Source organism: Capricornis sumatraensis, chromosome 12 (assembly GCF_032405125.1).
Source record: "Capricornis sumatraensis isolate serow.1 chromosome 12, serow.2, whole genome shotgun sequence".
In the NCBI taxonomy this organism is placed as follows: Eukaryota; Metazoa; Chordata; class Mammalia; order Artiodactyla; family Bovidae; genus Capricornis; species Capricornis sumatraensis.
The window spans coordinates 89,088,632-89,115,378 of NC_091080.1; positions in this window are offsets into that span (position 1 = coordinate 89,088,632).

Below are 26,747 nucleotides of genomic sequence, written 5' to 3' on the forward strand. Positions count from 1 at the left end.
TGGCAGACCAAGTGTGATGAAAGGAGAGAGAGGCAAGGGAATTGGGGGGTATTTTTAAAGAGTGGATATACTGATTAAACTAGATTAGAAAGTGAGTTCCGCGATATTGCAATTTCTGGTGATGAAAATGTGCATGATGTCATCTTGGGAATAGGTAGGGGCAAGAAAAAAAGAATAAAATAAAACTGAGTGTGAGGTGATCACAGAGATGAAAGAAAAATACGTGGTTGGAAATATCACACACATGGATTGAAGTCCGTGAGGGTAAAGATAAATCTGGGGACATACACTACAGCCCTGAATGAGGGAAATTACAGAGTTATCAGGAGGGAGATGTCGTGATTGGTTGCTCAGTGGTGTCCAGCTATGTGAGACCCCATGGAACATAGCCTGTCAGGCACCTCTGTCCATGGGCATTCTGCAGGCAAGGATACTGGAGCAGGTTGCCATACCTTCCTCCAGGGGATCTTCCCAACCCAGGGATCAAACACAGGCCTTCTGCATTGCAAGCAGATTTTTGATCATCTGAGCCACCAGGGAACCTCATGAATACTGGAGTGGGTAGCCTATCCCTTCTCCAGGGCATCTTCCCAATCCAAAAATTGAACCAGGGTCTCTAGCATTGCAGGAGAGAGAGGTAAAGGCCTGCAAATCTATAGGTATGATTGGTTGATTTTTATTTTGGTTTTTATGTGGGTTTTTTTTTTCACCAATAAACAAACCTTCCTTTCTTTTTGGGTTGGTGGGTGACACGGAAAGGTAGAAATTGAGCTTCCTTTTTTATTTGGTAACTGCAACATGTGAGATATTAGTTTCCTACCAGGGATCAAACTTGTACCCCCTACACTGACAGCACAGACCCTTAACCCCTGGGCTGCCAGGGAAGCCCCAGGAATTATGCTACTAATAAGCACAAGGCTGCGCTTCCAATTGCCTGATGACTGTATGTTCTTGAGAAGGTATGTCAGCATTTCTCTGTGAACTTGAAATCACATTTCAAAACAGAGGGCCATGGTCAACATTCCTCAGTAGGTTTTACTAAGGATTTTCTCCTACAAAGGTTAAGAATCTGTTACATTGCTTCTCGTTATGACACATTTCATTTTGCAAAAAATATTTTTACTCTATATTAAAGAAAATTGAAGTGTAATTCCAGAACGTACAAATATGTTCTCAATCAAAACAAGATTCTAGGAACTTATTTCCAGGCCTCCAATGGTAGTTATACATTTTATATATATACACACACACATATACATACAAATATATATATATATACATACAGTTATATAACAACTGTTTGGTTTTCTATCACACTATTTAGTTCTTTACACTGAGCACCATTTTGCCTGAAATCTTTTCCTGGAAACTTCAGTTAGGGCATTGCCTTTCAGCCTTTACCATGTAAGTTCTGCCAGTTGAGGCCCCTTCCTTGCTCAGCTATCTGTGCTGATTCGCACTTACGTTTCTAAAATGTTAGTAGCACTGTCCATTTTGCACATCAAGATTCTGAAGAGTGCTCTTTTTGGGAGCATTTGACTCACTTCCTTGATTTCAGACCCAACCCCAAAGAAAAGCCGGGTGCAAGGCCCCTTCCCATCATTGCTCCCTCTTATTTACTCTACAGCTTTCCTTTTCGTTTCCCTCTAGTTTGAAGTTTCAATACTCTCCTGGGGATGGGTGTGGTGTGGCAAACTACCATTCTAGTTTATTCTTCTAAAGCTTCCTATCTTTTAATTGAAGCTTGGCTCTTGAAGGAATAATCGATCAATCTTGTATATTGTAAAAATGAAAGAAAGAACCTTGACGTATAGGAATGTTATAGCTATTTAACAATGGACTATAATGGCAACCCACTCCAGTACTCTTGCCTGGAGAATCCCACAGAGGGAGGAGCCTGGTAGGCTGCAGTCCATGGGATCGCGAAGAGTCGGACACGACTGAGCGACAAACTTCCACTATGTGAGTGTATAGTTTCCCTCAGTGGCTCAGTGGTGAAGAATCTGCTTGCCAGTGTAAGAGACGCAGGAGACGTGGGTTTGATCCCTGGGTAGGGAAGATTCCCCCGGAGTAGGAAATGGCAACCCACTCTAGTATTCTTGCCTGGGAAACCCCATAAAAAGAGTAGCCTGGTGGGTTATAGCCCACCAGGTTGCAAAGAGTTGGGCTCTAAGTCACTAAGTGACTGAGCGGGGCTGCCCTGATAGCTCAGTGGGTAAAAAAAATCTGCCTGCAATGCAGGAGACACAGTTTGACCCTTGGGTCAGGAAGATCCCTTGGAGGAGAAAATGGCAATCCATTCTTGCACAGGATTATCCGAGCCAGAATGGGATTAATCTTGACTGAGTCATGACTGAGTGACTAAGCACACAAGGGACTGAGCACACAGATGAGTACTGCTAAGTCGCTTCAGTCGTGTCCGACTCTGTGTGACCCCATAGACGGCAGCCCACCAGGCTCCCCCATCCCTGGGATTCTCCAGGCAAAAACACTGGAGTGGGTTGCCACTTCCTTCTCTAATACATGAAAGTGAAAAGTGAAAGGGAAGTCGCTCAGTCATGTCCAACTCTTAGCGACCCCATGGACTGCAGCCCACCAGGCTCCTCTGCCCATGGGATTTTCCAGGCAAGAGTATTGGAGTGGGGTGCCATTGCCTTCTCCACAGATGAGTACACTAGTAGTAGCTAAATACACAGGCCATTCATGTATCATATACCTGTGTGTGTGTGTAGATAAATACACAGGCCATTCATGTATTGTATACCTGTGTGTGTGTGTAGATAGATACACAGGCCATTCATGTATCATATACCTGTGTGTGTGTGTAGATAGATACACAGGCCATTCATGTATCGTATACCTGTGTGTGTGTGTACCTAAATACACAGGCCATTCATGTATCATATACCTGTGTGTGTGTAGATAGATACACAGGCCATTCATGTATCGTATACCTGTCCGTGTGTGTAGATGGATACACAGGCCATTCATGTATCGTATACCTGTCCGTGTGTGTAGATAGATACACAGGCCATTCATGTATCATATACCTGTCCGTGTGTGTAGATAGATACACAGGCCATTCATGTATCGTATACCTGTGTGTGTGTAGATAGATACACAGGCCATTCATGTATCGTATACCTGTCCGTGTGTGTAGATGGATACACAGGCCATTCATGTATCATATACCTGTCCGTGTGTGTAGATAGATACACAGGCCATTCATGTATCATATACCTGTCCGTGTGTGTGTAGATAGATACACAGGCCATTCATGTATCATATACCTGTGTGTGTGTAGATAGATACACAGGCCATTCATGTATCATATACCTGTGTGTGTGTAGATAGATACACAGGCCATTCATGTATCATATACCTGTGTGTGTGTAGATAGATACACAGGCCATTCATGTATCGTATACCTGTGTGTGTGTAGATAGATACACAGGCCATTCATGTATCGTATACCTGTCCGTGTGTGTGTGCACCCTCAGTTGCTTCAGTCATGTCTGACTCTTTGAGGCCCCATGGACTGTAGTCCACCAGGCTCCTCTGTCCATGGGATTCTCCAGGCTAGAATCCTGGCTTGGCTGCCATTTCCTCCTCCAGGGGGTCTTCCCGACCCAGGGATCGAACCCTCATGTCCTGCATCTTCTGCATAGAAGGTGGATTCCTTTCCACTGAGCCAAAGGGGAACTCTGTGTATAACATCAGGTAATTTAATGTGATAAATAAAAACAGAACAAAGAAAATCTGGAGTCGGGGGTGGGGGTGGGGTGGAACTGCCAGATCAGGAACGGCCTCCCTTATAAGATCAAGTTTCAGTGGTGACCTAAAGACGGGAGAGGTGAGCCATGCGCATAGTCCAGGAAGTTATCCAAGCAAAGAAAACCACACACAGAGCTTTGAGACCTGAGTGACAGGATTGGAATTAGACAGGAGACAAGGAAAGCAATTGTGTGTGTGTGTCTGTGTGTGTGTGTCTGTGTGTGTGTGTCTGTGTGTGTATCTGTGTGTCTGTGTGTGTGTGTGTCTGTGTGTGTGTGTGTCTGTGTGTGTGTGTGTCTGTGTGTCTGTGTGTGTGTGTGTGTAAGAAGCTGCTGGATGTAGAGGTAGGGAACCAGATCATACCGGATGTTGCAAAGTCCTTACATCATCGTGACGACTAGGGATCAGCATGAATGAGATCTCAAACCAGCCATTGGAAGGTTTTGAGTAGAGGAGAGACACAACCTGAGTCACTTTCTAAAAGGTCACTCTGGCAGCTGAATGGAGAATTGGTTTTTAGTGGAGGAATAAAACCAGGAACAAGAACTGTGGCTTATCTGGGAGGTAGTATCTGGGAAGATTTCAAGGGTAGTCAGATTCTGAAAGTATTTTGAAGTTGGATCTAACAGTATTTGTTGATGGATTAGATGTATGGTGTAGGAGAGCTTGTGCCAAATAGCTCTCAATGGTTGTACACTTTTTCAGGTGTTGATCCTTAGCAAGCATATTTTATTAATATTTACCTTAGACTCATAAAATGCATTTACCAACCATATAATAACATATGTATAAAGGCCTTTGATTTACCCAAGGCCAAAAAAGGCATTAATGTCCAAGCAAAAGAATGTTGGCAGATGTAATAAAAATCAGGTGTTTGCAAAAGACTTTGAGATGAAATGTGCTAATAATATTATCAGAGCTTCTCTATTTAACTTCTTATGGCCAACGCAATAGCCATGTTCCTTGGAGCTACTCTCATCTCAAAGAGATCATTTCCAATGGCATGTTACAGCCACTCACCAGTAGAACTTTTCACTATGATTACTTGTCTTAAATTTCTAACACTAAGATTCCCACGCCCATCTTTAAACACATCCCATTTAGTAAACAACACTTCACTTTTCTCAAATCAGGTGTGCAGTGTTCTAGAAGCAGCCAATTTAATGTAGCGAGATTGAATATTTGTGTTATTTGTGTATTTGAGTATATTCTCGTACAGAAATGTATAAGAACTTCCAATTAAAATGTATGCTGCTGCTGCTATGTCACTTCAGTCGTGTCCAACTCTGTGCAACCCCATTGACGGCAGCCCACCAGGCTCCCCCATCCCTGGGATTCTCCAGGCAAGAACACTGGAGTGGGTTGCCATTTCCTTCTCCAATGCATGAAAGTGAAAAGTGAAAGTGAAGTCGCTCAGTCGCGCCCGACTCTTAGCGACCCCATGGACTGCAGCCCACCTGGCTCCTCCGTCCATGGGATTTTCCAGGCAAGAGTACTGGAGTGGGTTATCCTTGCCTTCTCTGAATTAAAATGTATATGCCCCTATTATAATTATAAATTTCATATATTCAGATAGACATGAAGACATTAATATTATATATAGAGATATATATTATTAATAGTATTTATTCTAGTCTAATTTCAAATGTAGTGTTTTTGTAACTTCTGTTTCTATAGTAGCTTATATAAACGGTTTTCACATGTTACCTCAGTTTATTACAACTACTTTAAAAGATATAGGCCATCATAATCACAGTGTTTGAGGAAACTGAGAAACTAAATGATTAACTGGCTTCATCAGAGTTAAGTGGTGAGAGATTCATCTAAGATGTGCATCTTAATTTTAGAATTTCAAGTCCTCCAAAACCTTGTCCATTTCTTTTTAGGTGAAAAATAGTCTGAAGACAAGACTTATTTATTAGAACTAATGCAAAGAGGCAAATACTGTCACTGATGCTCTATGCAAACCAACAACAACCTTATATGTAACCAAGTTAATCGTCAACTTTCTGAAGGAGAAGATATTTTCTTGGATTTTGTAAATAATTAGTCAGATGATGGAACTGAAGCTAGAGAGTTTTAATATATTGCAATGAAATGATGGAGACTTGATCGAAAACTTTTTCTCTCATTTCAAAATGTACAGGATTTCTATCATATCAGACTCTTCCAACAAACTTAAATTAAGTCTGCACAGATGATGTTTAAGTAGTTCATAAAGTCTCCAAAGAAAGCTCATATATACACATTTCTATCCACATATGTATTGGAAGAATAGAGGGCCCTAGGCAGTTTGAGATTGACAAGCACACACTGCTATATTTAAAATGGATAGCCAACAAGGACCTACTGTATTGCGTAAAGAACTCTGCTCACCATTCTGCAACAATCTAATTGGGAAAAGAATTTGAAAAAGGATACATGTATGTGTGTAACTGAATGACTTGTTGTACAGCTGAAACTAACACCACACTGTTAATCAACTATGCGCCAATATAAAATAAAAGTTAAAAAAAAAAAAAGAAAGAACAGAGGGTCCTAGTGAACCACAAGATTATGAGGAAGAGTCATAGGAATCCTGCTAGGAAATGGGTCTGATGAGAAGACAAAGGTCTGGAAGAAGCTGGGAAGCAATCTTATCACTTCTGTGGCATTACCACTCGATAGGGTGCTGTGTACCCGGCTGTACTCCAAGAGTTCAAGAGGTTGTCAAGACTTTGATGAAAGTGCAGAGCTCAGCAGTGAAAATCATTAAAGGACAGGAACACAGAATCTATGAAGTCAGGTAAAGTGACATTGAGGAATATGGGGAGATAAAGGGTAAGTTTGAAAACTCCATTTATACATATAAAGAAGTGTACGATCCTAATTACTCTTCCTAAGCCAAATGTGGGGCGGGAGGATAACGTTTAAAGAAAGACGCTTTAAAATAGCAAAATGCAAGCTCCCCGAAGGTTCAGTTCAGTTCAGTTCAGTCGCTCAGTCCTGTCCGACTCTTTGCAACCCCATGAATCGCAGCACGCCAGGCTCCCTGCCCATCACCAACACCCGGAGTTCCCTCAGACCCACGTCCATCGAGTCGGTGTTGCCATCCAGCCATCTCATCCTCTGTTGTCCCCTTCTCCTCCTGCCCCCAAACCCTCCCAGCATCAGAGTCTTTTCCAATGAGTCAACTCTTCACATGAGGTGGCCAAAGTACTGGAGTTTCAGCTTCAGCATCATTCCCTCCAAAGAAATCCCAGGGCTGATCTCCTTCAGAATGGACTGGTTGGATCTCCTTGCAGTCCAAGGGACTCTCAAGAGTCTTCTCCAACACCACACTTCAAAAGCATCAATTCTTCGGCACTCAGCCTTCTTCACAGTCCAACTCTCACATCCATACATGACCACAGGAAAAACCATAGCCTTGACTAGATGGACCTTTATTGGCAACGTAATGTCTCTGCTTTTGAATATGCTATCTAGATTGGTCATAACTTTTCCTTCAAGGAGTAAGCATCTTTTAATTTCATGGCTGCAATCACCACCTGCAATGATTTTGGAGCCCAGAAAAATAAAGTCTGACACTGTTTCCACTGTTTCCCCATCTATTTGCCATGAAGTGATGGGACCAGATGCCATGATCTTCATTTTCTGAATGTTGAGCTTTAAGCCAACTTTTTCACTCTCCACTTTCACTTTCATCAAAAGGCTATTTAGTTCCTCTTCACTTTCTGCCATAAGGGTGGTGTCATCTGCATATCTGAGGTTATTGATATTTCTCCTAGCAATCTTGATTCCAGCTTGTGCTTCATCCAGCCCAGCGTTTCTCATGATGTACTCTGCATAGAAGTTAAATAAGCAGGGTGACAATATACAGCCTTGACACACTCCTTTTCCTATTTGGAACCAGTCTGTTGTTCCATGTCCAGTTCTAACTGTTGCTTCCTGACCTGCATACAGATTTCTCAAGGCAGGTCAGGTGGTCTGGTATTCCCATCTCTCTCAGAATTTTCCACAGTTTATTGTGATCCACACAGTCAAAGGCTTTGGCATAGTCAACAAAGCAGAAATAGATGTTTTTCTGGAACTCTCTTGCTTTTTCCATGATCCAGCAGATGTTGGCAATTTGATCTCTGGTTCCTCTGCCTTTTCTAAAACCAGCTTAAACATCTGGAAGTTCACGATTCACGTATTGCTGAAGCCTGGCTTGGAGAATTTTGAGCATTACTTTACTAGTGTGTGAGATGAGTGCAATTGTGTGGTAGTTTGAGCATTCTTTGGCATTGCCTTTCTTTGGGATTAGAATGAAAACTGACCTTTTCCAGTCCTGTGGCCACTGCTGAGTTTTCCAAATTTGCTGGCATATTGAGTGCAGCACTTTCACAGATCATCTTTCAGGATTTGAAACAGCTCAGCTGGAATTCCATCATCTCCACTAGCTTTGTTCGTAGTGATGCTTTCTAAGGCCCACTTGATCTCACATTCCAGGATGTCTGGCTCTAGGTGAGCGATCACACCATCGTGATTATCCAGGTTGTGAAGATCTTTTTTGTACAGTTCTTCTGTGTATTCTTGCCACCTCTTCTTAATAGCTTCTGTTTCTGTTAGGTCCATACCATTTCTGTCCTTTATGGAGCCCATCTTTGCATGAAATATTCCCTTGGTGTCTCTAATTTTCTTGAAGAGATCTCTAGTCTTACCATTCTGTTGTTTTCCTCTATTTTTTCACAGTGATCGCTGAAGAAGGCTTTCTTATCTCTTCTTGCTATTCTTTGGAACTCTGCATTCAGATGCTTATATCTTTCCTTTTCTCCTTTGCTTTTCACCTCTCTTCTTTTCACAGCTATTTGTAAGGCCTCCCCAGACAGCCATTTTGCTTTTTTACATTTCTTTTCCATGGGGATGGTCTTGATCCCTGTCTCCTGTACAATGTCATGAACCTCATTCCATAGTTCATCAGGCACTCTATCTATCAGATCTAGGCCCTCAAATCTATTTCTCACTTCCACTGTATAATCATAATGGATTTGATTTAGGTCATACCTGAATGGTCTAGCAGTTTTCCCTACTTTCTTCAATTTGAGTCTGAATTTGGTAATAAGGAGTTCATGATCTGAGCCACAGTCAGCTCCTGGTCTTGTTTTTGTTGACTGTATAGAGCTTCTCCATCTTTGGCTGCAAAGAATATAATCAATCTGATTTTGATGTTGACCATCTGGTGATGTCCATATGTAGAGTCTTCTCTTGTGTTGTTGGAAGAGGGTGTTTGCTATGACCAGTGCATTTTCTTGGCAAAACTCCATTAGTCTTTGCCCTGCTTCATTCTGCATTCCAAGGCCAAATTTGCCTGTTACTCCAGCTGATTCTTGACTTCCTACTTTTGCATTCCAGTCACCTACAATGAAAAGGAAATCTTTTGGGGGTGTTAGTTCTAAAAGGTTTTGTAGGTCTTCATAGAACCGTTCAACTTCAGCTTCTTCAGCATTACTGGTTGGGGTATAGACTTGGATTACTATGATATTGAATAGTTTGCCTTGGAAACGAATAGAGATCATTCTGTCGTTTTTGAGATTGCATCCAAGTACTGCATTTCGGACTCTTTTCTTGACCATGATGGCTACTCCATTTCTTCTGAGGGATTCCTGCCCACAGTAGTAGATATAATGGTCATCTGAGTTAAATTCACCCATTCCAGTCCATTTTAGTTCGCTGATTCCTAGAATGTCAACGTTCACTCTTGCCATCTCTTGTTTGAACACTTCCGATTTGCCTTGATTCATAGACATGACTTTCCAGGTTCCTATGCAATATTGCTCTTTACAGCAATATTGTGTTACTGGTGACCTTGCTTCTATCACCAGTCACATCCACAGATGGGTATTGTTTTTGCTTTGGCTCCATCCCCTCATTCTTTCTGGAGTTATTTCTCCACTGATCTCCAGTAGCATGTTGGGCACCTACTGACCTGGGGAGTTCCTCTTTCAGTATCCTATCATTTTGCCTTTTCCTACTGTTCATGGGGTTCTCATGGCAAGAATACTGAAGTGGTTTGCCATTCCCTTCTCCAGTGGACCACATTCTTTCCACTGGAGAGAATAACAGAAAAGTAACCAAATTAGGATAGGAGAAAACATGCTGCTGATGCTGTGTTTTAATTTGACACCAATAGGGTGGTGAGACTTTAAAGTGGGTTTTAGCTCTCACTTTCTCATACACTATGAAATCTCATATCTTGCTGTCCAAGGAAACTTGTTTTTAGGATAGATATTTTAAACCATTGTTAAAGCTTTGGTTCTTTCTTTCTTTCTTTTTAGTTTAATAGGCTTTATCTTTTTAGGGCACCTTTTTCATTTTATCTTTTTACTTTTGTCTTTTTAGTTTTAAGTTTATAGCAAAACTTGAGTGGAAGGCACAGAGATTCCCCATACCCTGCCCACATATGGGCAGCCTCACCTTCTACAAAGCTCTTTGGAGAATACTAGGGATATATCTTTAGGAAACTAAACATAGAGCTCCCCTACCACACCAAAATCCCACTCCTGGGTATCCATCTGGAGAGTAGCAGGATCCAAAAGCAGTGTTCACTGCCGTACTGTTTACAATAGCCAAGATATGGAAGCAACCTTAAAGTGCATCAGGAGATGAATGGATAAAGAGGTGAGATATATATACACACACATACACACAGGGGAATATTACTCATCCGTAAAAGAGAATGAAATAATGTCCTTTGCAGCAACATGTCTGGACCTGTCATACTGAGTGAAGTGAGTCAAACAGAGAAGGAGAGATATCGTATGACATCCCTTATATGTGGAATCTAAACATAAATAACACAAATGAGCTTACACAACAGAAAGAGACTCATAGACATAGAGGATAAACTTATGGTTGTTGTCAGGAGGGAGGAGTGGGGCAAGGAGAGTTAGAGACTTTGGGGTGGACATGGACACACTGCTCTGTTTAAAATGGATAAGCAACAAGGGCCTACTGTATAGTGTGGGGAACTCTGCCTGATGCATGTGGCTGCCTGGATGGGAGGGGAGCTGGAGGAGAATGGATACATGCATATGTAGGGCTGAATCCCTTTGCTGTTCATGTGAAAATATCACAACACTGATGTTGATAATTGGCTCTATCTCAATACAAAATAAAAAGCTAAAAAAGAAAAAAAACAAAAACAAAAATAAAAAACCTCTCACACCAGTGTGGGGCAATCATTACAATTGATGAACTGTGTAGATACAGCATTATCAATCAACGTCCATAGTTTACATTAGGGTTACTCTTGGGGTTGTACATTCTATGGGATTTGATCCTTTTTTAAGCAAAACTCTTCTGTGTAGAACATATGAGAGAAAAACATGTCTTGCTGAGACCGGTGTCAACAGGTCAGTCCACTCAGCCTTCAGAGTTTTGAGAAAACTTCAAACGTATTGCTAATTCTAACACATTCTTGTAGGAGAAAGTGGACTGGATTTGGAGTGGAAGATCAGGGTGGTAATCCCACCCCAGCTCTGTGACTTTAAGTAATAAACTAAATTTTAGTGATTTATTGTTCTTATCGCCAAAGTAGAAATCATATAAGACCTCACAAACCTCTGGGAAAGTTTAAATGAGGTCACGTTTGTGTAATATTTACTGGAACATCTGATACATGTGGTTAGTTATTCAGTGGATGGTAGATTTACCTAAACTCTCTCAATTGCATTTAACTCAAGACCAATATGATTCATGACAACTCTATTTTCTTCACAGAATATAGTGGAAGTATAAGGAAAAGGCACATAAATAAGTTTTAAAAACACAGAAATGTGCAATAGCTTATTTTCATTATTCACAGAGAACATGAAAGATTCTAAGATGTCAACCTCAAAAAAAGGTTAACTTTGGCTTAAAAAAAAAAACAAATGGGTAATTTTCTGAAAATGATCAGAAAGCTTAAATTTACATTACTATCATTTTAGAAAATTTTCTATTTCAAATAAGACTCTAAATTTATCGTTTCTTCCCCTACTTAAGTTATTTCCATGTGACTTTGATCTACAAGAGGAAGAGAGAGAAGACAGAAAGAGACACTCTGATATTTTTTTCTCCTAACCATAAAGAAAAACTCTAATACATTAAGAAGATATATGTACCCATTAGCACATAAACTTTTTCTCTGAAATTTAACACTGGAATCCAAAGAAGTTTATGCCTACATTTGGACTGTTATGTTATTTGACTGAATAATTTTAAATAATACCCCATTGTTTTGAATGAATAGCTTTAAATAGCTCATTCTTTTGATATATCTTATTTTTCCACTTATTGAAAGAACCAGTTTTCTCCTTTCCCAGCCACTTTACATGAACAAAACAAGATCAAACATTTGGTGATTATGAACAACATTCAAATTCCTGATTATCATGGGATACAGGTCTTCTCATTATCCTTTGTATAGATTTACAGGATTATGCAATAAATTATGCATTTTGCTTGGTCTTCAGTTAATTCTATTAGAAGCTGAGCTTAAAATTTATAATGACATGAATTAATGTTGGAGTGTTTTGCTGTCATTTTAGCTTACCATAAATAATTATCTCTATATTATCTAATGTTAACTTCTCATAAAAGATCAATGTAGAATTAAGGACAAAATGATTCTCTTTCAAATACAAAACTCCATAAAAATTAATGCTTCTCAAGTGGTAACTTGAAAATCCAACAGACACTTGTGATTTAAATCTGTTAATTCTCATTATAAAATTTATATTTCTGCTTCAAATACAGAGATGAAGGCACCAACACATTTTGTGCAAGAAACATGAAGTGTGAGATGTCTTAATCAGGTCTAATAAACTGTTTATGACAATGCATTCATACTTTTTTTGTAAACAGGAACCATGGGAATATTGGAACACCTTGATTCTCGCTATCTTTCTAATGATAAAGCATCCTAGGCCCCAGCAAGTTCTCTAAAAACTACCTATTATATAACTTCACACCATGTAAGTTGATTTGGCAAAAGAAAAAATAAGAACAAATAAAATAAAACTAAAATGCAATATTTTCAGACTTCTTAACTTGGAAATGATCTAATCAAGGGGTCCCCATTAATACATTTTTGCCATGAAAGTTATAAATTATACATAACACATCATAACATTAAAGCATTAACATAACTTAACAGTACAGGTCTATCAATTAAATAAAAAGCTGACGGCTTCCTATCTGACAGAGCTGACTTTCCTGCTTACTATACTACACACTACCACAAATTTATTGTTAGACACATTTCAATACTATCCACCCCAATTTTCAATTTCATCAAGTAGGTAAGGAATATTTGATGTCTCAACCTGTTCAGGTAGTTTATATATTTTAGCAACAATCAAAACCTTGTCTCTGTTCTTTCTATTGAAATAAAGCTTTGTACCATCATATGTTGATCCTCAAAAGAGTAAAACAGAAATATCTTAGGGTGAAGGCTGTCATGCGTTTTCCCCTTGGTTTTACACAAAGTTCTAATTTTCATAAAATGGATTTCTATGAAACTATCTTTTCCCTAAAACTTCCTTAAAAATTATTTACTATTTCCCACTAGGCTTTCTTGGCTTCTAGATAAAAGAAAAGAATTCTTTCCATACTTTCCGCCATTATAATCTATCTGTTAAAGGTGCTTCAGGGCATGTAATACGCCTTATGTTGTGGGGCTTTCAGATCGGGGACCATATGGGGTGCGATTATCCCAGGAAACAGCAGGGTTCAGTTACAGGGTTGGATGTTTTTTTCCCTTCCTCTAACAGGCCCTGCATTTATACATTGTTGCCATCGGTGCTATTTATTTAGTATAATTAGTATACTTTTGGTGCATTTGTTACAAATGCTCTATTGAGCATTATTTATATGCCTCTCAACAGTCACAGCTTCGTAACTTAAAATGCAGCTTTCTCTCTTATACAGCAATGTCACCCACAAATAAGTCTGAACAGTCAACTGATTCAATTTTGAAAAAGATAGAAGTTACTTTACTGCACAGATTGTTTTCTGGCTAAAAAAAGACGTAACTTGAGGACATGGACCATTTCTTGTTGGATAGATTGATGCATGTGTGTCTAGGGCAGGGGAGTTTAATCCCTTGGGTCTGCTATCAAAACGTCCATGACGTCTTATCCCATAACTTATTATATGAGGTTACTTTACGATCTCTAGTGTTAATCCCTAAGTGTATTTCAATTGATTTGAATTTATTAATGTAATTCAAATTTATAATATCCCTCCCAAAGCAGCTATTATTCAATCTCTAGGTTAATACAAAGATCAGGGGGAAACTTGTGGACAAGACCTTCTTTGAAAACAACGAAAACTTCTGTAGGGAAGTGTTTGATTTGAAAATTGGCAATCATTTATATTTGCCTAGAGCATTCTCCATAAGCAGGACTCCTGAGGGAAAGGGACCTCCCTGGGTCATGTATCACCTCCGGGAAGGGATACCTGACTCCAGCACACTCATGTCAAAATGTGTGACCTACAGGAGAAAGAAAAGAAAAGTAAGAAATATTTGTGAATGTCATGGCAGCGAGAACTCAGATCCACTAAAACACAGGCCCTTGCCTTCCTGCCACACCCATAGGACTTGCGTGTTAAACATCAAATTACAACGGAAAAAGCTGAGACACAGAGGCTGTACCTAAAAGGAAGTTCTTAGGAAAATCCAAAGGAAATAGGGGAAAAGAAAAGTGAGTAATAGAGGAATTTGAAAACTCTGGAACCAAGAGCTGAAACAAACGTTAAACACAACCAAAATCCTAGCCAGATTAACAAAAAGCACCCACATTAAGCATGTAATCAACCCAGCTCCTATTAACTGATATATTGACAGCATATCTAACTTTTAACCAAGAGGCCCTTGAACTGCAAGGAGGTCAACCCAGTCAATCCTAATGGAAATTAACCCTGAATATCCATTGGAATAATTGATGCTGAAGCTCCAATATTTTGGCCACCTGATGCGAAGAGCTGACTCATTGGAAAAGACCCTGATGCTGAGAAAGACTGATGGCAAAAGGAGAAGAGGGTAGCAGAGGATGAGATGGCTAGATAGCATCACAGACTCAGTGGATGTGAATTTCAGCAAATTCCGGGAGATAGTGAAGGACATGGAAGCCTGGCGTGCTGTAGTCCACAGGATAACAAAGAGTCAGACATAACTTAGCAATTTAACAAAAATCATAAAGCATGCCCAAAGACAAGGTGGAAAAAACAGCATTGATGACACAGAGCAGGCATCAAAACTAGGCTCAGATGATGTGGATCCTGGAGTAATCCGGGCATGTATTTAAAAGAACCAGCTTCCCAGGTGACTCAGTGGTAAAGAATCCGACTACCAATTCTGGAGACACAGGAGACAAGCGTTCAACCCCTGGGTGGGATGATCTGGAGGAAGAAACGCCAAACCATTCCAGTGTTCCTGCCTGGGAAAATCTCATGGACATAGGAGCCTGACAAGCTACAGTCCCTGGGGTTGCAGAGTCAGACATAACTGATCTACAGAGCATGTACACACACATTTAAAGGAACCAATGACCAATCTCTTCAATCTCACTAATTATTTCTTTGGCTATATTCAATCCACTGATGAGTCCAACAAAGGGAGTCTTCATTTACGTCACTTTTTTTCCTTCTATTTTCTTTTGGCTATTTCTTAGCATTTCATCTCTCTGCTTATATTTTTACTGTAGCATGTTGTCCATTTTTTCATTAGTGCTCCCCTGGACGTAGATGCAAAACTCCTCCAGGAGACATTAGAAAATCAAGTTCAACAACGTAAAAGCATTCAATACCATATCCAGATAAGACACACGCATTCGAGTCTGCCTTAACATTTGAAAATCAATTTGATCTGCATGATAAGAAACATCACATGATAATAACAATAGATGTGGAAAAGTACGCGACAAATTCAAACAAAAATTCATAGCAAACACTCTCAAAAGACTAGAAATTGACTGGAATTTCTCCAGTTTGAAAAAGAACATTTACAAAACATGCAGGTAACATCACTTAATGGTGGGCAACTGGATTCTTTCCCCTGAGATTTCCAAAAGTGTAGATGCCAACAAAATGAAAACAGTCTACACAAGGCAAACACAGGATCTGACCTTTCTGCTTTGATATCACCAACAATCCCTTGTTGTTGTTCAATCACTAAGCCCTGTCTGACTCTTTGCGACTCCTCTGTCCATGGGATTTCCTAGGCAAGAATCCTGGAGTGGGTTGCCATTTCCTCCTCCAGGAGATCTTCCCGACCCAGGAATCAAACCCATGCCTTTTGCATTTGCAGGAGCATTCTTTACCACTGAGCCACCACGGAAGCCCCACGTAATCCCTACCCAGTTCAACACGACAGCAAAAGGGTGTCCTGTTGGAACAGAGTGATACGGATTGGCAGATGCTATGGTTGCAAGTCTAGGAAATTTCCTCAAATTCAGTGAAGTTTAAGGAAATAGAAATAAAACTGCAGGGAATGCATGACCTATAGAAGAAACAGAGTGAATGTTCTGTATCATGTGTCTCATTCAGAGGACTCCAATTCAAACACACACACACGCACACACACACACCATATTCAAACACACACACGCACACACACACACCATACACTTCAAATAGATGTGTGTGTGCACTTCTGTCTACATAGGTAATTCCTTACAACCATGTTACGTATGATCTGCTGTAACATAGAGTATGCCATTTTCTTCTTTATAATAGCCAATTCAGAGAAAAAAGTTTATATTTAAGTATTTTTTAATTTGCATATAAAATGGATGCTATTTTAGCTAAAGTAGATCAAACTCCTGTGTCTGGTGAAGAATAGTTGTAAAATAATAACTAACAGTATGTTTCTGTTGAAGAAAGTCATTGAAATCTTCCTTGTAAGCCATATAATTTGCATGAGGTTTTAGACCTGTACTAGTTGACTCGAACTATAATCACTACTTTAGGGATTTAACTTTAAAATAATTATAAAGACAAACATTGGGGAATGATATACACATTGCTAATGCCTCAAAGTAACTTCACTGACGATAGACCCCTTGTAGAGAAATGAGCAAAACATATTTTCTAAGAGAGCTTAACTTGGTGTCATGCATGTATGCATTTTCAGAAGTAGTTGGCCCAAGGAGAACTGAGGTGTTTCATCTTTTTTTTAATATTCTACTAGAACTTTCATAGTCAAATTTGTTTTCACCTGAAATTTCCTTGAAATACTGCATATGGTTCCAAAAGTATATATGCAAACACAATCCAAACAATCTATACTACCTTCAAATGCAAGTTAGTCCATTTCCAGGCTCAAGCAAAATGATTTCCGAGAGAAAAATATAATTAGATTTCAGCTGAGACATTGAGTCTTGAAATAAGTCCAGTAAAGACTTTAATTCTAAGGTTATAGAAACATAGGAAACTTCTTGGAAATTTGCTTTGCATATACATGAATATTGCTTGAGTAACATACAATATGAATATATATTTAATAGGTTCTTAATTTCCTCTGAATTTAGAATACAGTTAGTACTGCTGTGTACTCTCCAAAGAAATTTTGTCTTTGGGTAGAGGACAGCCTTGGGTGTGCAGTGTCTTCCTTCTTTCCAAAGTTTTCCCCTCAGACAATTTCTTTCTATTGATACCCTTGAACTCCCTGCAGACAGATCATCACTCTGCTATCGGCAGATACGGTGGATCTTGGGAACTGACTGTCTTCTTCCCGCTTTCTGCATTCTGGAGATATTATAAGCTACTGTTCTCTGGAAGCCAGAAAACTTAATGCTCACTCTTATGAACTGTCGAAATGCAAATAATTGCACAGATGACTGTACTAATTGAAAACTGATAAATGGTAAAAAAAAAAAAAAAAGAGAGAGAGAGAGAAACAGAATTGCAAAAATATGTGTATACATTATATAATATACACATAGATATACTTTTTATGCATGCTTCCAGTATGCATGTGCAATACATAATTATAAAGCAACAGTCGTTTCTGTGTGTGTACATCATTCTATTTACTCTTTCTTCTCTGACAGTTGTATTAATACAATTACAGCATCTAGGTTCTATCCATCAGATGACAGTGTAATGTGGAAAATAGTGAATCACTGTCTAGCTGATCCATGAACAGATATCACACTCTTGACATGTATAGCATGATTTTACACTTCAACACCGAGCAGAGTAAAAAGTTTAGGATGAATAATATCAGTATTGATACAGTCACCTGCATAATAAGTTACCTGTGCGTGACTCTCTTCTTTTCTCAGCAGTGAGTTTTAAAAGAAATTCACGCTTTGCACTTTTTTGTGTGCTTAGAACAATAGATAATAGAACCATTATGGATACTGTTTCTAACGTCCTGTCTTTAAAGATAAATGATAAATTGTGCTCTTTTGTTCATAACACAGAGAAGTCTCTCGTTTCCTTTCCCCACAAGTTAGATATTCTATCAACTTAATCTGTGGTTCATAACAGATACAAGAATAGTTTCAAGGCTCTCTCGATGAGAAATAAAATGTGTCAGATAAAGTGATTATATTTTTAACCTAGACATATTACCAAAACAATTTCTACAAACTACAAAACCTCTCACTGCACTACATCCATCAGCTGCCTCTCAGTTTGAACCAATTCAGATCACCCACCTGGATCTGAACAGACAATATCTGGTACTCATTCTGCAATTCTTACCTTCAGTTCAGTTCAGTTCAGTCGCTCAGTCGTGTCCGACTCTTTGCAACCCCATGAATCGCAGCACGCCAGGCCTCCCTGTCCATCACCAACTCCCAGAGTTCACTCAGACTCCCATCCGTCGAGTCAGTGATGCTATCCAGCCATCTCGTCCTCTGTCGTCCCCTTCTTCTCCTGCCCTCAAACCCTCCCAGCATCAAAGTCTTTTCCAAAGGGTCAACTCTTCACATGAGGTGGCCAAAGTACTGGAGTTTCAGTTTTAGCATCATTCCTTCCAAAGAAATTCCAAGATTGATTTCCTTCAGAATGGACTGGTTGGATCTCCTTGCAGTCCAAGGGACTCTCAAGAGTCTTCTCCAACACCACAGTTCAAAAGCATCAATTCTTCAGTACTCCTTAAGACCCTTTCTATTGCACTTTGCTTAATCATGCTTTGCAGATATGGTGATTATTATTATTTTTTTTACAGATTAAAGGTTGTGGCAACTCTGCTGATAGCAAGTGTATCAGTGTCATTTGCTCATTTTGCATGTCCGTGTCACGTTTTGGTCACTCTCACAGTATTTCAAATCCTCCACCAGCCAAAAGATCAAAACTCATTGAAGGCTTAAATGATTAGCATTTTTAGCAATGAAGTATTTTTAGCTAAGGCATGGCATTATTTTTATAGACAGAATACTATTGCATACTTAGTAGACTACGGTCTCCGTATACCCGCAACTTTTATATGCACTGGGAAGCCAAAAAAATTCATGTGATTTGCTTTATTGTAACATATGCTTTATTGTGGTTGTTCTGGAACAAACGCACACTATCTCCAATTTATGGATTTTGCTTTCCAATGGCTTTTCCAAGTGTTCCCATAGAAAAGGGGGGAGATTGAAATCTTTTTTCTACTTTGAGGAAAAACGACACCTCCATAGCATAAATTTTCCCCTGGGGCTGTCAGATGCTTCCCAGTTGCATTAACTGCATTTATTCCTGTGGGTACTTGGAGTTATTTTTGCCAAGTGGACCCCTCCTGGGAAGGGAAATAAGGATTATTCATCATTGAAATATGCAAATATGCAAGCACATCCTTCCCAACAAGAAATCCCCTCCACTGCACTTCTGTGAAAGCCCCCAGTTCCTAAAACAAATAGGTATGACTCTGAGGACAAAGCAAGTTGTTTTAAATACGGCCAAGTGAGCTTCATCCATCAATGCCCAGGCTGAAATTTATCACTCCCAGTACGCCTTCCCCATTTTCTTCTTGCATACGCATTTCTATGAAATCTCTCTTTCCCAAGAATTGTCTGCTTCATATTATTATTTGTATGTTTCCTGTGTCTCTTTGGAACATCATGTTCTTGAAGCCAATGCATATGTCTGAACATCTCCATGTTTCCCACAGGCTCTAGAAAAGTGTCACCCTTGATAAATGTCCATTTGATTAAAATTAAATAGAATTATTATCCTGGATTGTTTTATCACATATAATATATAGTTTTTGCCTTTTTTTTTTTTTTTTTCATATTGAGGGTATAAGGGCCCTGGATTTGCATCAGGTTCTGTTTGCATTGAAAATACACAGATGAGAGTCCCATGCATACTGCGCCTTCTTTCCAGATCTCTGAGCGCTACTATTTGTCATGGCCTTCCACTGAGAACCAGATGTCATGAAGCAGTGCACTGGCGTTATATGGATTTATGGGGAATGTGAGGGAAGGTGGCCTGCTGCAATAAAACTATGAAACTCTGGGAGCTTCCCGTGCAGCTGTGTTCCCAGGCACAGTGGAAGGCCTGATATTATTTTGAGAACCAAGTCTCTTGACTGGGGTTTGGTGCCATGTTGAATAATATTCATCCAGTAAGTTCTACGTCAAGATGAGTGTGTCAATACAAAACCAAACAATGAAACCTGTTCTGGAACAGTTTCGAACTTGTGATATCTTGACCCTTGAGATATCTCCAAGTTCAGTGAAATCTATAGTTGAATAAATGTACTTATATTTGTTTCATTTGCCTAAAGAGACTCGGTGGATTCAGGACTGAAAAAAAAAATTAATGTTTTCTCACTTGTTTTTTCAGGATCTGCTCTGTTTTTAAAACTTATATTTGATGATATTAACTTGAGATTCAATATTTCAAAAATTAGAAAAAAAGATTAAAATAGTACTTGAATTCATTTACACTAACCTCTGCATCTAATACTATAATTTAGTCATATTTGTGTGAACATAGTTTTAAGGGGCTTCCCAGGTGGCGCTACTGGTAAAGAACCTGCCTGCCAGTGCAGGAGACACAAGAGAGGTGGGTTCAGTCCTGAGTCCAGAAGATTCTCTGGAGAAGGAAATAGCTACCCACTCCCATATTCTTGCCTGAAGAATCCTATGGACAGGGGCTACAGTTCACAGGGTTGCAAAGACTTGGACATGACTGAGCGACACACACCTTCACTTTCAAGGCTTTTGGGCTTCCCTGGTGGCTCAGATGGAAATGAATCTGTCTGCAATGCAGAAGACATGGGTTCGATGTTTGGATCATGGTGATCTCCTAGAGAAGGGAATGGCAGCCCACTCCAGTATTCTTGCCTGGGAAATCCCATGGACAGAGGAACCTTGAGAGCTATAGTCAATGGGGTCACAAATGTGTCTGACATGGCTGAGCAACTAACACTATCAAAGCTGAGTACTTTAGTAGTTGCTATGCCACTAAGGCAGCCAACCTTCTAAAGAAGCTCAACATGATTAACACAATAAAAAATCAAGAACTCATACGCTGTGTGCTGTGCTCAGACGTGTCCAACTCTTTGGGACCCCATGGACTGTAGCCCACCAGGCTCCTCTGTCCATGGGATTTTCCAGCCAAGAATGCTGGAGTGGGTTGCCATTTTCTTCTCCAGGGGATTTTCCATAAGATCCATAATTCCATAAGAGACCTGGAATTGAACCCAGGTCTCCCACATTGCAGGCAAAATAGTCACCATCTGAGCCACCAGGGAAACCCAATACACGATTATTACTGTTAGTCAGTGTTGGTAGTAACACGGGTACTAGTATTTTGTTATAATCATTTTCTATTCAATTCAGCTGAATATCTCACTTTTGTGAGCATCGTGAGAGCATTAGGAATGGTTTGATCCTAATGTAAACTTGCTCCTAAAAACTACCAGTATTCATATAAAGAGAAGAGATTTTTCTACTTGATAAATACAAAGCTCAATTCAGTTGCCAGGATTTGTAGTTGTGAAAGGTAACTAAAATATTAACGTGTCAAACATGTTGAATTAATTACTACAAGCATGAGTTGCTTTCTCTCTGACAGTTAGCTTGGTCTGAAAAAGGCATCTCCACATGCCACCATCGCTGCCTCTGTACCGTGAAATAAGATAGATGGATGACTTTGGAAGACCTTTCAGGCTCACACAGTCTATAAAAGGGTGGCTCAAAGCTAAGCAATAATTCCTCAACATTTCCCATTATTCTCAGTGCTAGAATTTCAAGGGTACAAATGAATAAGGAAGACACTGAAGAGGCAGAAGAAGCAAGCCCCCCACAAGGCTCATCTTCCCTATCTGGGACCATCTCATATTTGAGGGACCATTTATAAGCCTGCCCCAGGAATGGAAGGAGAAGCTGATGTCTTTTCTACCCCTTTCATAAATTAATTCCAGGCCCTGATTTTCTTTACTTTATGCTCCTCTGAAATTCCTTCTCCAAGTGGATCTTATCCCACTTATCTTCGGTCAATCACTCAATAAAACTAAACCACCAACCCAGCATACCTCTAGCCGGTAGGCACATTTCAAAAGTATTTTATGAACAGCAAAGTAAAGAAATGTGTGCCATATTATGCACTCAGGTTGAGTCTTCTTTGCACCAAACAGAGAGGGATTTTCAGCTTGTTGTACACCCAGACCTTTCCTTTTGGTGAACAAGAGCATAGATCTCCTGCAACAAAGAGAAGAATCAGTTCTGAGCCAGGGGCAGAGCTGTGAGGCGGAGTTGCCTTTTCTTCCCCAGGGTGGAGAGCTGCCCCTGTTCTCACTACATCTGGCAGCACAGATGGCAGGAAAATTAATAGGAGGGAGGAAGCGTTGACCTCATGTGGATATAAACAAGTCCTGAGACTACACAGGCAGCAAAGCTGATAATAGCCTTAAAAGAGACCTTGAAAGTTCATCGAGTTCAGCTCCCTGCAGCTGTTAGAGATGTACTTGACAAAGTCCGATGTCCTGGATGAGCATCCTTGAGGTACCATGCAGAGAGGTACCAAGAATAGGTCACTGAAGACAGTCGGGTAGTGCATCGCCCTCAGTAAGTGCGGGCTGTAAGCTACAAACATCTGTTTTATATTAAGCTATCTTGTTGGAGGTAGGAGATGAGAAAATGACTGCTTGGGTTTTTCCTATCACATGTATTCAACCAATCAGAATCCTTAGAGACCAAGAGCCTAGAAACAGATGCTCATCTTTAAACACATTTACAGGGTTTCAAGAACTAGCCTGCTTCCAGAACAGGTTGGTAATTGACATTAACCACTAAACAAATGTCTATTGATCATAGGATTATTGATCTGAAAAATGATCTGGATTCTGTCCATGTTGTTAGTGGCAGCCGTGTTCTGGCTATTCAGGCATGGTTGACTGACTGATGTAAAGGTCATTTGCTTGCCTTTCAAGGTGGCTTCATGGGGCAGTGAGCCTTAATCCAAGGCCCATTGGAGGGTTTTAAAGAAAGATTTGCTCTTCTGATTAAAGAGACGAAAGGGTCTCATGCTGTGCTTTCTCCCCTTCCACTTGCCTTGAACATGAACTTGCTGATGTATTGCAACCATGAAAGCAAAGCAAGAGAATTGCAAATTGCTGATATTATTCCAGCAACTTTCCTGGCAACACATTTTTGTTTTGTGAATATAATTATCTCCCATTTTAAGTCAGGCTTAGTTCACTAACTTCATTTGAAAACACACCTAAATGCTGCACTTACTAGTGTCCAAATATTCTTTACAACATCTGAACAGCAAAAAGCCTACACCGGAGTAATATTAATTCAATTCTCCCTCTAAAAATATAATTTTACTCATTATATCTAGGTTTATAATCTAGAAAGCCCTTTCAAACACTCTGGCACCAAGAATATTTTTCCTATTTTTAGGATTGGATTTTGATGATTTTTCTTACTCCAACTATTTTTTATTCCATCTCACCTAACTGAACCACTAAAAACATATATATTTTTTAAATTTAAAACTAAATTTGGAGAAAGTCTTCAATGTATCTAGTCCCACATATCTGAGTATTTTTACAAAATGAAATATGAGGGAAGTTATTTTCATGAGGTGTGTTTGAAAACTTCATATTAGACCATGAATTTCCTGTAAGATCAATCATTTGGGGCTTGTGTTAAATTTGAATTTTATCAGTATTTGACAAATAAATTCAAGTTACTGATGCCCCTAAATCACATTAGCCTTGGTTCTCTAACTTATCTCAGGTACTAATCACTGACCCCATGAACTGTAGCCCACCAGGCTCCTCTGTCCATGGGATTCTCCAGGCAAGAATGCTGGAGTGGGTGGTGAAACCCTCCTCCAGGGGATCTTCCTCACCCAGGGATTGAACCCATGTCTCTTACATCTCCTGCACTGAATCTTTACAGGGGAGGTTCTTTACCACTAGTACCACCTAGGAAGACCTAAAACCCATATACTAGGTCACATTTGCAAAAATTGATCCAGGAGATTAGTGTGGGGTCTAGCAATTTACATTTCTCACCAGTTTCCAGGTGATTCATATCATTGGTCTGAGGGCCACATTTTCAGTAGCATGGATACAAATAATTTCAAAGGATCTTTTTAATAACACTGCTATACTTGCACTTCTTTTTTTTAAAAAAAAAGACATGGACTGGTTCTAAAATCTTTATTAAATTTGTTACAATATTGCTTCTGTTTTATGTTTTTATTTTTTGGCCTCAAGGTACATGAGATCTTAGCTCCCCAACCAGGTATCGAACCTGTACCCCTTCCATCAGAAGACAGAGTCTTAACTATGGGACCCTCAGGAAAGCCCCTATACTTGTACGCCTTCATACTGGAGAGATGACTTGTCATTGGGAAAGGTGTTGCATATGCGAGGTGAAAACCATGTTTGCATTTAGTATGACTGTTGCATAGCATTGGTAAAATTCCCATTGATATTTAAGATCCTCAGCTTCAATTCCTAGACAAAGAGCTCTTAAACTTACATGAACACATGTATGCACACGTGATTTCCCTCCTCCAGCTCTGATAGCTCTTGTTGTAATGGGTCCCCACCATTCCTATCTTTGGAATTCATTATGATTCATTCCAAGTCTTTAATACTATAATAAAAAGAGCACATGGAATCCAAAATTCACAGGAAAATTACATGGCTCTGTTATAATGCAAGGATCTCATTTTCATTTTTTTTTAAGTTCTCATTTAACTAAGGAAGAATGTGTTTCTCATTAATCAGTGTCCTTTTCTTCTGTTTCCAGTTTTAATCACACACACACACACACACACACACATACACACACACACACACGACTTTTGTGTGCTGGAGAACACAAGAAAGATGCCACTTTACGTTTGATGGACAAGAAGGGGTGCTGTGATGAATCTCATGCAGCAGGTGTCTGATGGACGATTATTTAATCTTTGCTTGGGGAAAGAGCAATCAAATGGTAGCTGCTGGTATTTGTTTAATAAAAACTCCAGATGTTGACAATGTTTCCCCATGGCCATTGATACATAATGATTTGCACACAGCTGCTGAAAAACCATCAAGCCCAACTATTGGTGATTGTCACTGGGAAAAACTCTTTTTTTTTTCTTTGTGTGTTTTATGCACAGCCCTTATGGCATGACTCACAGATTTTTCAAGTGTTAAAAGGAGCCAGCTAAATAAGATTTATTCACATGTATTCTCTCCTACTTCTGTAAAGAGCTCTGTCATACGTTAATGAGGGCATTTGGATGTAACAATAGAATGTCACCGTTTTAAGTCTCTGGTTAACCTGGAAATGCAATGGGTTATGCATCCTTATCTTTGGGCACCATTTGGGCAAATTTTTGTCGTGAAAAAATATATAGTCAAACTTGGAACACAGGCGAAGAGAAAAAACATAAAGATTTTGTTGATTTGTTAAAAGGCATTCAAATTCAGACTTTCTCAGTATTTGCATTCTTCCTAGAAGTTAAACAAATAGTTTCTTATTTTTTATTATTTACAGTTGGCTAAATGTCAGAAAGAAAACATCTTATTTTTTTCCCCCAATATCCATAGTAATATTTTCAAAAGAGTTTCTGAGTTGCTTCAGAAGTGATAAATAGATTCCTCCCCGGCAGCCCCACCCAACCCCTGAAAAAAAAGACTAGCTCTGGATTTTCACTCAGTCATGCCCGACTCTTTGCAACCATGGGCTGTAGGCTGCCAGTCTCCTCTGTCCACACAATTCTCCAGGCAAGAATGCTGGAGTGGGTTGCCACTGACTACGCCAGGGGCTCCTCCTGACCAAGGGATACAACCCGGGTCTCCTGCTTGGCAGACAGACTCTCTCCCATTGAACCACCAGGGAAGCCCTTCTGCATTTTATAAGATGTATGAAAATGCAACAGAACTCTCACAGAAATGAAAATGCTCGCAGTAACGAATATGTACATTTCTCATGTTTCCTTTCGGTCACTGCATGAGTGAGCTCTGCTAAGATGTAGGTAGTCCTTGTGAGCTGTTGTAGGGGATGAGACTATAACTTGAGAGGTAGTAGCAGAGATGCTGTGTGGAAATGCCCTACTGCCAAGTGTGGGCTGCAGACTGGACAGGAGGGGGCGTTTCCGATGCATCGATCATCAGTGGGGAGAGCTTCAGCTCCGTCTGCTCCTCTGAACTTCCCAGCCCTCATATGTGTGTGTGATCAGTTATACCTGGCTCTTTGCAACCCTTTGGATGGTAGCCTGCCAGGCTCCACTGTCCATGAGATTTCCCAGGCAAGAATGTTGGAGTGGGTTGCCATGTCCTCCCCCGGGGGATCTTCCCGACTCAGGGATCAAACCTGTGTGTGCTGGGTCTCCTGCATTGCAGGTGCCTTCTTTAGCACTGAGCAAGCCCAGTCATCATAAGTCACCTCATATCTACAGCAGAGTTGGTTTCTCTCTGTCACCACTTCAGAGCCCCTCACTGTTTGAGCATGAATGGCCACAGCTACATAAACTGGCACAGAAATCACTACCAAAGTGTATTGTATTGAAAATAA